Genomic DNA, 14,083 nt, shown 5'->3' on the forward strand with positions numbered 1-14,083 from the left:
TAGAGGGATCATCTTTGTCCACAGAGAGGATTAACCTTGTCAACAAAATGGTGACTCCACTAGGGAGCCTATGACCCTTTCCTTCCATTCCTTCACCATGATCTTTTGACTAGTTTGACCAACCGTCGATTTTTCGACTTATCTGCATCAGTCTAGTTTTATACCGTCACTGATTACTACCTTAGAGTGCTAAGTCTGGATTGTTTCTTGGAATCTTTTTAATTTTTTCCCATATTCCCCACCCATCACGGGTTTACCCTTAACAGTCGCGATGGCATCACGGTTTTCACCTTTACAGTCGCGATAAAAAAAAATCCATTGTTTCGTCGTGCTGAAATCATCACTACTTTTTCTATACAAAGTAGTGATGCCATCGCGGTTTTTCCTATGCAAAGTAGCGATAATCATGGGTTTGGGTATACAAAGTAGTGATGATCCTTGAATGTGATAATTTTTTAGGTTTCTTCTTAAGAATCCAGTGTGTCTTGGCCCCTAAGGTATTTTCCCATCCTGTATTCTTGGATTTGTCAATGTTTTGATTGATAGCCTTGATTAATTTGCAAAATTTGTCTCCTTGGCTTCGAAGTGAAATGCGACTGAATTCTAGGGTTTCTAGTCAATTGGTCATCACTTGTTGTTTGTTGGTGTTGTTGAGATGTTTATTTTGTTGATTGATTGAGTATTGTTTTCTGTGGAAATCATTGAAGACATCATTTTGCCTTTGTTTTAGCTTGTATTTCGAAATTTACTTTTCATGGAAATGTATTAGATTAGTTGTGTTGAAGAGTTATTTTTTGAGATTCATCATTGAGAATAGATTAAATTTTTCAGTGATTGAAAGCTAAAAACTATATTAGGTGCATCAAATCATTCAAAATGAAAAAAAAAAAACATAATTCATATAAATGCATCTTAGTAAAGTCAAATCATTTTGATTTCGAAAGTTGCATTTAGGATAGTGAAAACTGACAATATTTTTACTTTTGGCATTGCATTTGAAAGACGAAAATGAAAGTTAGTGGAAGGAATTTTGCATGATGCATTTTGTTTGATGCATTATTGATTGAAATTTCTTCCCTTGATTAGTCTAGCTTTCATTGAAACGAAAAGTTTTTTTTTTCCTTTTCTCATATAGTTGCATCATAGGTGTTCACGTGACATTGTTAAAGCCTTGAAATTGAAACATAATTCCAAGATCAACTTTAAAAATCTATCAGTTAATCTAAGGATCATTTGAAACATTAATGTTTATATCTAGTGGTCTAGGTTACAGACATATTCCGACGTCTTTAAAACTTAGCAGTTGTCATTCGCTTCAGCATTAGAAATCGCTAGCACGGACTTGTGCTCCCCATACCGTCCTATATATAAAGGGAGATCCCCATAGGTTGCAAACCTTTCTCCATAGGAAGCGAGTCTACTGCCCTATAAACGTGATACACCGAACACAGCATTCGGGGAGATTTCCTGCACAGACGTCAAGTCCTTGGTAAATTTATTTGCTAAGGTGTATATTGTAGTTCATGGTTACTTGGTACTCCTTTTACCTAGATTCACCTGAGCAGTCATTTCAAACTTTCTTGACTCTTTAAATTTGAAAATATCATCGAGCACTTGTCCTTTCAAGTTCGCTAAAATTACGAAAGCAACTAGAGTCACCTTTTCTTCCTTTTCTCGACTCTTAAAACATGAAAATGCCAGGTTTATGTTTAAAATACTAAAATTAATTGACTGTGGAACAACATCCTTCCTATGGAAATACTCCTTAATAGATCTTAGGTTGATACCAATGGAAATATTTCCTGAGTCTACCAATAAAGGAAACCCCTCTGATGGGAATCCTAGTCCTTTTCCTTCTTTCGAAAATACTGGTAATCCCTATATGGTGATGTTGTCCCTTCCTAGATTGACCATTGATCTACCAGTTTGGTTTTTTTCAACCTCGGTGGTTCCGAATGTCCAAACTATTTTTCAACCAAGTTCTCCTCCAAAGTTGACCCCTTCCCTTCTTCGCCTATTTCTTCACCTCGTTCTTCCTCTTCGCCTGCTGAAATTCTAGATTCTAGTAACCAGGAAGCTAAGAAGAAGAAGAAGAGGTTGAAGAAGAATAAGAAAAATAAGAAAGGGGGCAACCAATAATTTATTGCTATCGATGCAACTAATGAAGGAAAATCTTCCAACCAGCCCCAGAAAGTAAAAATCCCTTGCATGTTATGTAAGTGCGACCACCTTCTTCGGAATTGTCCTGGTATTCCCAAGGTCTTAAAAGTGTGGTCTTCAGGTTCACATCGACCTTTGTCATCAGTCTTTGGTGATCATGCTGGTGACAAACCCTCAACTAGTAACAGTAAAGCTCATGGGAAAAAGGGAATAGTTAAATTTCCTTGTAAGTTGTGTGAAGGTAATCATCCCATTCACGTTTGTCCCCTTATGGATGAAGCTTCCAAAGATTTGGAAAACCTTACAGCTTCTCAACCTCATCTTCCGACTGGGTATCGAAAGCTTTCCCCTAATCCTTCGCTAGTTGATCCAGTGTTTGATCGAAAGTCATCTTTGGTCAACCCTGCTCTCTCTGAAAGTGAGTCTTGTGAGTCCATTCTCGACCAACCATTGGTTGAGTAACTGGTAGACTTGACTCCACCATCAGTTAACCGCACCTTTCCGGTAGAGAGTGAACCTCATATTGCTCAGGTTCTTCTTATCTCTTCAGTTTCGAATGAAGTGGAGGTCAATCCTCCAATTCCCGAGGTACATGAGAGAATTTCTCTTGTTCCCATCGATTAAGAAGTCAAATCTCATGTTCTTATGACACCCCCTCTGAGTAGTTTAGTTACTTCTTTTGACTAGAGTTGACTGGCAGGATATCATCTTCCATCTTATGTGCCTTTCCAGATTACAGTACAGGCTTACCATATGGCCGTACCTAGCATAGTCATAGACGAGGTCGCATATGTTAGAATTTTGTCCTCAACTGCTTGGAAAGCTTTAGGTTCTCCTCATCTTGTCCCTGTCACCCAAAATATGTTAGCTTTTAACAGAGGAACCAGTCAACCATTAGGGATCCTTCCTAAGTTGCCTATTACTTTGGGAGGAAAGACTATCTATATAGACGTGATGGTTGTCCAAGTCCCTTTAGATTTTAATCTACTCCTTGGTCGTGACTATGTTTATGTCATGAGAGCTCTTGTTTCTTCCCTCTTTCGAGTGATGTGTTTCCCACATGAAGGAAGCATTGTGATCATTTATCAACTTACATTCATTGGTCCTGAATCAACTCCCGCTCAACCATCATCCCTGAATGGTTCTTATGTGCAAGAAGTATCACCTCCACCGCAGGTTAATTATGTGGTCGCCTGTTCCATGCCCACATCTACTGATGATCTAGTAGGTGATGTAGTACGCCATGTACTGGGGGTATTGGAGCCTGAATTTTCCATTGGATCCCTAGAAATGTATCCCTTCCATAGTGTTGTTCTCCCATTTGATGAGAAACTCTTAGAAGCCATAGCCTCTTTTGGTCTGTGATCAAGACCTTTGGAGCAGAGTTCCCTGTCCTGTGTTAAGATCCTTAAAAAATGAAACAAGGGATATGAGGATAGTTCTTTTACTATGTCAACCTCATTAAAAAATCAAACAAGGACTATGAAACAAAGTTCCTTGTCTTGTGTCAAGCTCCTTAAAAATTGAAACAAGGGATGGAGCAGAATTCTTTGACTTGTGTCAAGCTCCTTCAAAAATGAAACAAGGGACAGAGCAAAGTTCCTTGTCTTATGTCAAGCTCGTTAAAAAATGAAACAAATCCCCTTCCAATTCAAGTCTTTGATTAGATCTTGTAAAATCCCAGTCAAATATTTCACTTGACATCGTAAGTGAACCTTCTTTCCATCCACTTAGGTGAATGAAATGAAGTTTGGGGGGCATGTTTCTCAAATTGAGTCATTATGCTGGGGGCATGCAAACTTATCTCAAGCATAGTTTATCTTTGTTTCAAGCTTGTGTAAAAATGAAACCATTCCTATTTTACATCCCGTGATTACCATTTTTATCAATCAATTTTTTCCAAATGAGCCTTGGTTTTTCCATTCCATCGCCACCATCTCTTTGGCCGATCATACGCTTTCACTTGGTTGTTTTACCCTTGCCTGAGGAACATCTGCAATGAGTGGTCTTATTAGCCAGCCTCTTGACCATTACATGTTTTGAGCAGTTCCATCATTATCGAAACCAATTTCTATCCTTTTATACCACTCGTTCCTCCAAGAGGAGTCCTCTTTCAGCTCTTTTCAGACTCCAAAAATATCAAAAGATTATCGAGTACTTGTCTTTTCAAACTCGTTAAATTAAATGAATTGACGTCACCTCAGTATACGTTTACCCCTTTTTTGGGTTGAGATTGACTATTTATGAAAAAGGAACACCTTAGTCGAACATGGCTAGGAGGTTCTCTTGAATATTGTTTTCTACCTTTTCGTGTTCGAGAGACAAATTACGAAAAGGGACTTGATGGATTTTTTTTTCGTCTCTTTTTCAAACTCTCTAAATATGAAAAAGATACCAAGTTATTCTTCTGTTGGACTCGTAAAAATAAAATGATGAAAGACTCATCACCATGATGAGACCGAGCTTCTCCTTCCTAGGGCTCATAAAACTTACTAGGATGGATTCATCCGAAGTATAAACTTATATGACAAGAAGATGGTATCCTCTTCAAGATTGTTTAAAAATAAAGAGGTACTCGCTAGAAATAGTGGGGGAAAACGAAGACGAAACATCCTTTGTATAGGCAACATGTCGCTCTTGAACATGACACTCTTCTGCTCTCGTGTTGGGTTTGGGATATCCTTGCTCAGTCACTTGTCCTTCCAGGTTTGGGTGATCCATTTTTGCCTCTCATCTAACTTTTTCACCTCATCATTATGACCGTTGGTCGTATGTTGAGTATAAATGCTGCCACACTTCAGAGTCGTGTTGCCAATATGTTCAAGAGAATTCCAATCTACAGTTATTTACCTATACACCATTTGAGTCATTGTTACAGTCTTGAAACTTATTCCACTTTGTTCCTTGTTTCATGACGATGATGGGGGAATCATTATGACCCACCTTCGACAGGTCACTTCCTATCGAATTCAGCTCATTATCCAAGAAGATCACTTAGAAACTCCCTTTCAGTACCTTAGAGCTTGCATGCCTTAAGAGCAAAGTTATTCACATTCGACAACAGGTTTTCATCATTGGCCTCTAATTGGATGATTCCACGAGTGTTCGACTTCAACTTCATTATCACATTCACTGATTATATTGTTGTACCTTGAGAGCCATTTTCATTATAGGTGGTTACTCTCGTGCCTATTAACGGTCTAAATCAATGGCCAATAATCAGGTAGTTTTCTATCATGTTCGACTTCAACATGTTTATTCGCATGTTAGAATTCGTACTTTGACCGGGTTGGTATGGAGCGCAAGACCCTAAGTCTTGTCTGATATGACTCAAGATGTGTGGAGTTATATTTCATTCATGATTGTACACATGTTTCTACTATATGGATGATTGTGACCATAACGTGAGACTTTACATTTATGATGATCCTTCTATATCGGATGGCTAGGTCCATGCCTTGGATGTTAGATTACAGATGATCCTTCTGTATTGGATGGTTGCGCCCATGCCATGGATCTTTTCAAATAGTCTTCATCATTCGAATGGTTGCGTCCATGTCATGGATTCATGTCTTTATCTCAAATATGTATATGTATATGCGTCCCTAATTTATAGGTCTCCTGACAGTGCGTGTCCTCGTCCTTTCCAAAAGCTCGTAAAGCATCTCAGCCATCACTCCTCGTTCTTCCTTCATGCTTTAGGAGGCATCTGTTACATAGCATTTTGTCACGCCTCCTACAATTCCCTATGACATACCCTGAAGTGCCCGAAACATGATCATTATATAGTATACTCCTCCATGTATACAGTTCATATCCCTCCTAAGACTTTGTTTGGGAAATGTCTTGAGCTTTCCCTGAAGAAATAACTCTTAAAACCCTAAAATGAGGGTCATCGCTCTTATGAGGCTTAAAACTATGATGGTCACCTATTTCACTATGTTTGACCCGTGATGGCATCGCTCTGTTCCCTTTCATACCCGCGATGATCCCAAAAAGGCAAGTTTACCAAAGAGGATGAGAAGCTTTGTGATCTAGAAGCTTCCATGGCGACGAGCTAAAGATGGTTTCGCATAAATGAGGTCGAATCCTCCTAACTTGGCCTCTTTGTATTATCCCTATGAGCTACCTCCTTGATATGTGGGCCTAATCCTATCTGTGGAAAAGTCCTAACTCTCTCTCCCAGCCTATAAATTCCTCCTCTCCCATTCCCAAATGGTTGCTTGTGTTGGTCTATGTCCATTTGCACCCCTATTCTGAGCTTGTGCTTAGAGGCTATTCATTAGACTTGGAGAAGGAGTGTTTGGAGAGTTTCTTGGCTTGGACTTGGATTACCACTCAAGGAAATCCTTTCAACATCAAGGCCATGGTTGTAAGCTTCCCTTTATTCTTTAAATAATATACAATTATTGGTTCATCTTCCCAAAATATATATGTTCATGTATGTATTAGCTTGGAATTCCTTGATAAGCTAAGTAGGTTATTATTGGATTTTCTATTGGTGTTTGGCATGTTTTGTTGTCTCTTGATCACTTGTGCATGTACACAAGCACTGAAAGAAGCAGGAACAAATCTATGACATAAGCACTTCGAGGATCTCGACAAAGGAAATCGAAATAGCATCAAAACGAGGTAGGACATCTCTCTCATACTACTTTTCAATTATAATCTAGGAAGATGTCTAGTTGATTGTCACTTCAGTTGCTAGACCCACTCATTGGGCTAGATGGATCGTCTCTGTCCGTAGAGAGGATTAACCTTGTCAACACTACTTCAATGATAAATAAAGCATTAGTTTCACATAGCATTAAAATCAATATCATTTAGGCAATTGTACAGAAGAAAAACGTCAACTAATAGACATGAAAGAGCAATAATGTAACCATGAAATAAAGAGACAAGAGACCCATAGAATTAGGCACACAGCTAGGGAAAAACCCACAAGGGTAAAACCCAAAAAATTCTCTTCCTATGAGAGAGAGAGTTTCTAGATTCAACAGTACATCATAAATAACAAATAGCAGAATAATAGCCAAACCAGTAACCAAAATCATGATCAAGTGCCATATCAAAATCCAAGCTCCTAAAAATTTCGTCCCTCCCTAGAATTTTGGCCCCACGATAAAACCTGTTTCTCCATCTCTGAAGACTAATTAAATAGATGTATCTTTGTTTTAATTAATGCCATGTTACCATTCAAATTCTCACTACATTGAAAATTCTAAAGTTACCATAATCACAAGATCCTAGAGGCAACTACTAGGCAAGCCACCTGCTTGACCGTAGCAGCCTCACCTAGAAGTTGTCTCTATGCTCTTACATTTATGGTTTAGAGTCTAGACTTCTAAACATGGTGAGAGTTTCAACAATAACAAAGACCCAATGGGTGACCTCCCGGGAAGTTCTAGTGTTGCACCCTCCCAAAAAAGAGTCCTGAAACATTTGGATCTGCAGGAACAGTATTATTTTTCAGGGGAAACAAATTATCTGGGCTCTGATTATTCCAAGGATATGTACGAGCTTCCTCGAAATCCCGGAGGAGACACGGGCCACCTGGATGAGGCACATTACTCCCGAAGTCATTGATAGAGGGAAACCCTGGGCCTACTTCGATGGTGCAGCCCAAGAACAAGGTTGTGGCGGAGGCATCATCCTTCACATAACCGAATCACATTACTTCCATATCAATCTGGGGTTGGGAAATGGCACTAACAATTTTGCGGAACTCATGACCCTCCGCCATCTGTTACATTTTGCTACTTCCAAAAACTGTAGACAGCTACAAATATTTGGGGACTCTAAGATGGTCATAGGCTGGTTCAATTGCACTACCATATGCCATGCATTTTCACTCAGAATAATATTGGATGATGTTTTATTTATAAAATCACGATTTGATCTTGTTTCTTGCACTCATATTTACAGGGAATGTAATGCAGTCGCGGATAGGTTATCGAAAGAGGCAACGAATCATCCTCGAGGAGAATGGTTGATCAGAGAGCACACCCAGGCACAGGTCTATCAGTACTACCACAAACTGTATATCGACCAAGTCTTGCAGAGGGCAGACTGGCCCTAGTTACAACACTTTTTTGTTAATATTTTTGAACAGTTTTTAAGGATATGTAAATATTTATGTATATGAACTTCAAACAGTATTCCTGAACAGGGGATTTTTGTAAGTTTATTTCAGTTTCTACAAACATTTCACAGATGACCACGGTCACTTTACTGCATATGCCAAGGGCATTTACAACATGTAATTTTCTTGTTAATGAAAATTACGATTTATCTTTCTGGGAAAAAAAATAACAAAGCCCCACTCTTAACCAAGAATAGTCATGCATGCTCACTTTGATTGAACCTTGAACATAGTTTCTCATGCAAGAAAGAATAATCTATGTAAGTGGATAACATTATATGCATGGCACACTTAAATGTGACTAGATAGATAAGATCAAGTTTGAAATAAGCTAAACATATCCACCTTGACCAGTGTGACCTCTTGGATATGAATATTCCTTTACCATAAATAATTTCCAACCAATCATCACCCTACAAATATGATGTCATGTAACACCTTTTTTATTTCTAACTTATTGTACATTTAGATTTTGCATCAATAAATGTAAATTCCGGGTTTGTCACGAGAAATTTTGTTCCCACAAGGAGGTTGGACTTGGTACAAATGAGTATAGATTCTATAACTTTAAGATTAAATAAAGAAGGTTAGAAGTATCTAGTTTTGTTTATTGGATTCTCAGTATTGCCAAGTTGTGTCAGTGGCTAGAGAGGTAGCCAAGTATGCAACAATGTGACAAGATTTTGTCCAATAGCCATAAGATGCATAATGTTATAAACACTCATTCATGCATGCATTTTGAATCAACTAAAACTTATACTTTTGAGCCTCCTAACCAAAATGCCTATTGGAAAGGGAATTCTTAGGTGTTTTTATTCACTCTTGATGTGATTTGGTGTCATATATTAATTTTATTCTTTCTTACCACAAAAAATTGTCTCTTTTACTACTACAATCATTTTCTGTGTTCTATTTATTTTATGTATTTTATGTTGACTATTGTAAACTAATGAAATCTAAAATCATCAAATCTTGTACCCTCACCCTCATAATCAAAATCGTAGATACAAAGACATGAAATAAAAGTTAGCTGACATGGAAAAAATGCCACATTTTAATGTATCTTGTGGAAATATACCAAGAACTTACATTAGGAAAACATAACCACCAGCAATATGCTATATTTATGGAAAAAGGGCACCAAAGAAGATGGGTCTATGTGCAGTTCATGCAGTCAAGTTCAGGTGAAGGAAGAGGTGCAATCTATCTCAACATCATAAACTGCAGATCATGAAAACTCACTAGAATAAAGGACCATTGTCAGATGAGCGAAGCTCCTCTTGGGTTTAATTATTCATGTGAATAGAAAATATTGATTTGTAAGATGCTAAGAATGAAATCCTATAGAATTTTTCACCCCAAGAAAATTTTTTCTAGTTTTAAAACATCTATGTCAAAATTATAGTGTGAATCTATTATTAGCTGGCTCATTTACTACACAATGGTTGTATACTGTAATTGTTAGATGCATGTTGTAGCAGAGTATTTTGCATAAAAACAGAGGGGTAGAAATAATTTCACTGTTGTTCTTAATTATTTTAAGTTGTTTCTCATTCTATTCTTTGTTTATTTTTAATTGCTCCTGTTGATTTGGGATAGCATCGGATGTGCTCTAGCAATATTTGATGGAGAGGATAAAGCACATGAGATCTCCAAGACCCAGAAATGGTTTGGGTAGATTCTAACCGGTTTGGGAGGTATTAAAATAATTAATATTTTTAATGGAGTTCGTAAGTCTAAACTTAGGAAAAACAAAATATTAATGGGTATTAATATAAAACTGGGTTAGAAGGGTCCAAAAGTCATGGATCAAGCCAAATCTAATCTTATCCACTGATTAGATATTTAATCTCGGTCGTTGATGGACTAACGAGAAAAGTATAAGATGAGGCTTGAGGGTCAGTTGGAGAACACACCGAGTTGATCAGTCATTCTATTCTCTAGAGTGGGGTTTGCTAAGAGAGATAGAATCAGTCATCTGAGTTGCAGCTGAGGGGAAGTGAATACATAGGAAAGAGGTAGAGTTAGTACCAGTAGGAGCAGCACAGAGCTAGGAGAGGTTGACACAGAGCCAGTTAGAGGCCACCCAGGTTGACGGAGGGCCAGCTAGAGGCCACGCAGAGGCTCCAGAAGCTGACGCAAAGACCATAGAGGCTAATGCATGGCCTAGAGGTAGCACTGGAGGATTTCGTGGGACAAACTGGGAGCTGAAGAGCCAGATAGGGTGACGCAGTCCCTATAAGAGTGACACAAAGTAGCAGAAACTGTATTGTTGTTGTGGGATCGTTCATCCAGTGATTTAGCCGAAATATCTATCTCCGATTGAGAGGTACTACTACCAAGGGCATTCTCTATTGGGTGAGCCATTTCTGGCACCCATGTTGTATTCTAAAAACTGCATAATAATAAAACCCTCTGAATAGCTGCACCAGTTTTCCCGCATTGGGTTTTTCCGGGGACATTAGTCCAAAAACAACGGTGTCACTTGTGTGCTTGTTTACTTTCAGTTGATGATCTGTATGTGTTGAGACTGTACTTGTATTTATTGTCAGTATTTACATGGTAAATAACTTTATTAACTAAATGAACAAGTAGGAGGAAATAAATCAGATAGTACAGGAATAATTTCTGAGGGGTTAAACCTAGAAATTCCAACATGGTATTAGAGCATGGTTACAGATCACACAGGAAAGCAGAAGATGCCAGCTGAAGTAGAGAATTTGCAGCAGAAACAGTTGTCCCGAGTGACAAAAGTTGTTCCTAGCAGAAAGCATCATGGAAGGGGTGATGCAGAGTGCCTTTGTCATCAGTTAGAGTCAGGAGGAGGATCAACGCAGAGGAAGAGAGGAGCAGATCTGACCTACGCATTGTCCGGTCATCTTTCTCAGCCAGGAAGGATCGACGTTGTGGCCAGGAGGTGCAGATTTTTTCGGTGTCAGGATTGCGCAGAGCCTAGAGGCTCAGTCCTTCAGTTGCTGGGGCAAAGGAAGTTGTGGGTAGTTTGCAAGAGCAAAGTTGGTGGGGTACTGTGGTTAGAATAGTACCTAACAGGGCAAGACCAAAGTGGAGGGAGTTGCTGCCGAGGCGGATTTCTAGCCAAGGAATCTGGATCAGCATTGCAGTTTCACAAAAAATCAGAGTGGGGTAGCTTGAAGTTGGAAGAAGCATTTCCAAGAGGGAAATCGAGACTCAGAGGGGGTCCAGAAGAGAACTTCCAGACGGGAAGTATAGAGACTTAGCAGGAGTCGAATCGAGAAATTCCAGATGGGAAGTAGAGAGACTCAACAAGAGTTGAACCGAAAAAATCCAAATGGGAAGTAGAGAGACTCTGCAAGAGTCGAACCGAAAACTTCCAAACGGGAAGTAGAGAGACTCAGCAGGAGTCGAACCGAGAACTTCTAGACAGGAAGTAGAGAGACTCAGCACGAGTCGAACAGAGAAATTCCAGATGGGAAGTAGACTCAGCAAGAGTCAAACAGAGAACTTCCAAGCAGGAAGTAAAGAGACTCAGAGCAGTCGAAAGAGGAACATAGAGATGGACATGAATGGGCTTAGGGATCAGGACAGGTTGGACGTAGCATCCAACTTTGTCATCTGGAAGGTCAAGATCCTATCTATTCTGTGTGCCATGAGTGCTCATGTGCCACTTGAGAAGAAGTGGGGAGACATCGATTTGTAGTCAGGAGGACTACATGCGATGAGGGGCGGGATCCTTGAGGTACCCAACCTCTTGGATTATACCTTGCTATGCAAGCCCCGAAGAGGAATAGCAGGACTGGTAGATGTTGGTAGAGACTGATGCAGATGAAGAAGCAAAGAGTGCTACAGTGCAGGAGTCACTAGAAGGCTGCAACAATGCGAGAGGCATGGGAGTGTTGCACCAGTGTAGGATGGCACAAGAGAGGTGTGCAACGGTGCGATATTTAGGGAGTTGTTGCAGCAATGCAGAGGTTAGTAGAGGGAGCACTTGTTAGCGGCAGAGGGAGCTTCAGGTTCGAGTGTGTTTCTAGCCTAACATGGATGTCAGAAGTTGGGTGAATCAGTTACTTACTTCTCAGTAACTGAGTTGCAGTGCTGTAGCAGTTTGTAGTAGCATGATGCAGCATGATCAGAGGGGATGCAGTGTTGCGAGGATGGACTAGCAATAACACAGATGCAAAGGGAGTTGTCGTATGGATGCAACAGTGGTAGTGGCAGAGCCATGGGTAGCAGTACAAGATGCAACAGTGCAGAGGATGTTGGGCAAGGAGGCCTAGCATCAGCACAGGAACTAATGCTAGATGATCAGGGTGATACTCAGTGAGGAGTATTACTAGAGCACAGCCCTCGCTAAGAGGGAGTGTTGATTTGGGATAGCATCAGATGTTCTCTAGCCATGAAAATTGGTGGGGAGGCTAAAGCATATGAGATATCCAAGACCCAGAAATGGTTTGGGCAGATTCTAACCGGTTTGGGAGATATTAAATTAATTAATATTTTTAATGGAGTTCCTAAGTCTATACTTAGGAAAAATAAAATATTAATGGGTATTAATATAAAAATCGGTTAGAAGGGTCCAAAAGTCATGGATCAAGCCAAATCTAATCTTATCCACTGATTATAGATTTAATCTCGGTCGTTGATGGACTAACGAGAAAAGTATAAGATGAGGCTTGAGGGTCAGTTAGAGAACACACCGAGTTGATCAGTCATTCTATTCTCTAGAGTGGGGTTTGCTAAGAGAGATAGAATCAGTGATCTGAGTTGCAGCTGAGGGGAAGTGAATACATAGGAAAGAGGTAGAGTTAGTACTAGTAGGAGCAGCATAGAGCTAGGAGAGGTTTACACAGAGCCAGTTAGAGGCCACCCAGCTTGACGCAAGGCCAGCTAGAGGCCATGCAACGGCTCCAGAAGCTGACACAAAGGCCATAGAGGCTGACGCAGGGCCTAGAGGCAGCGCTAGAGGATTTCATGGGACATATTTGGAGTTGGAGAGCTGGATAGGGTGACGTAGTCCCTATCAGAGTGACGTAGAGTAGCAGAAATTGTATTGTTGTTGTGGGATTGTTCATCCGGTGATTTAGCCGGAATGTCTGTCTCTGATTGAGAGATACTACTACCGAGGGCATTCTCTATTGGGTGAGTCATTTCTAGCACCCATGTTGTATTCTGAAAATTGCATAATAATAAAACCCTCTGAACAGTTGCATCGATTTTCCTACATTGGGTTTTTCCGGGGACATTATTCCAAAAACAACGGTGTCACTTGTGTGCTTGTTTACTTTCAGTTGATGATCTGTATCTGTTGAGAATGTACTTGTATTTATTTTCAATATTTACATGGTAAATAACTTTTTAAGTAAATGAACAAGTAGGAAGAAATAAATTAGATAGTACAAGAAGAATTTCTAACTAGTTAAACTTAGAAATTCCAACAGCTCCCGAACACCTCTGGTGAATCCAGCAAGGGTGTGCTTTGAAAGCAGAGCCATAGTGCAACAATTTAGGCATGATTTAGCCACGGTGTTTTTCAAAATTCTTTTTTTTCAAGAGAATTTCAAACCAAACCCAGAGACATGAAAAGAAAACCTTGAAAACACCCAAACGACCAGAAATAAATGAAATGGATGCCAAGCAAATAGAATAGTTAACAAAATGTATGTGTTTTTATCATGGAAATAGGGGCATTTCCAACATGTTATAATTTGCAAATCATATATATGTGTGGATAGAAGAAGTATCCAAACTTGTATTAACATGTTTAATTGTAGATATATAAACCGTATTAATAGACAAGGAATT

The sequence above is a fragment of the Pinus tabuliformis genome, chromosome J, assembly GCF_031772625.1.
Source record: "Pinus tabuliformis cultivar Carrire ecotype Pingquan chromosome J, CPIR1, whole genome shotgun sequence".
In the NCBI taxonomy this organism is placed as follows: Eukaryota; Viridiplantae; Streptophyta; class Pinopsida; order Pinales; family Pinaceae; genus Pinus; species Pinus tabuliformis.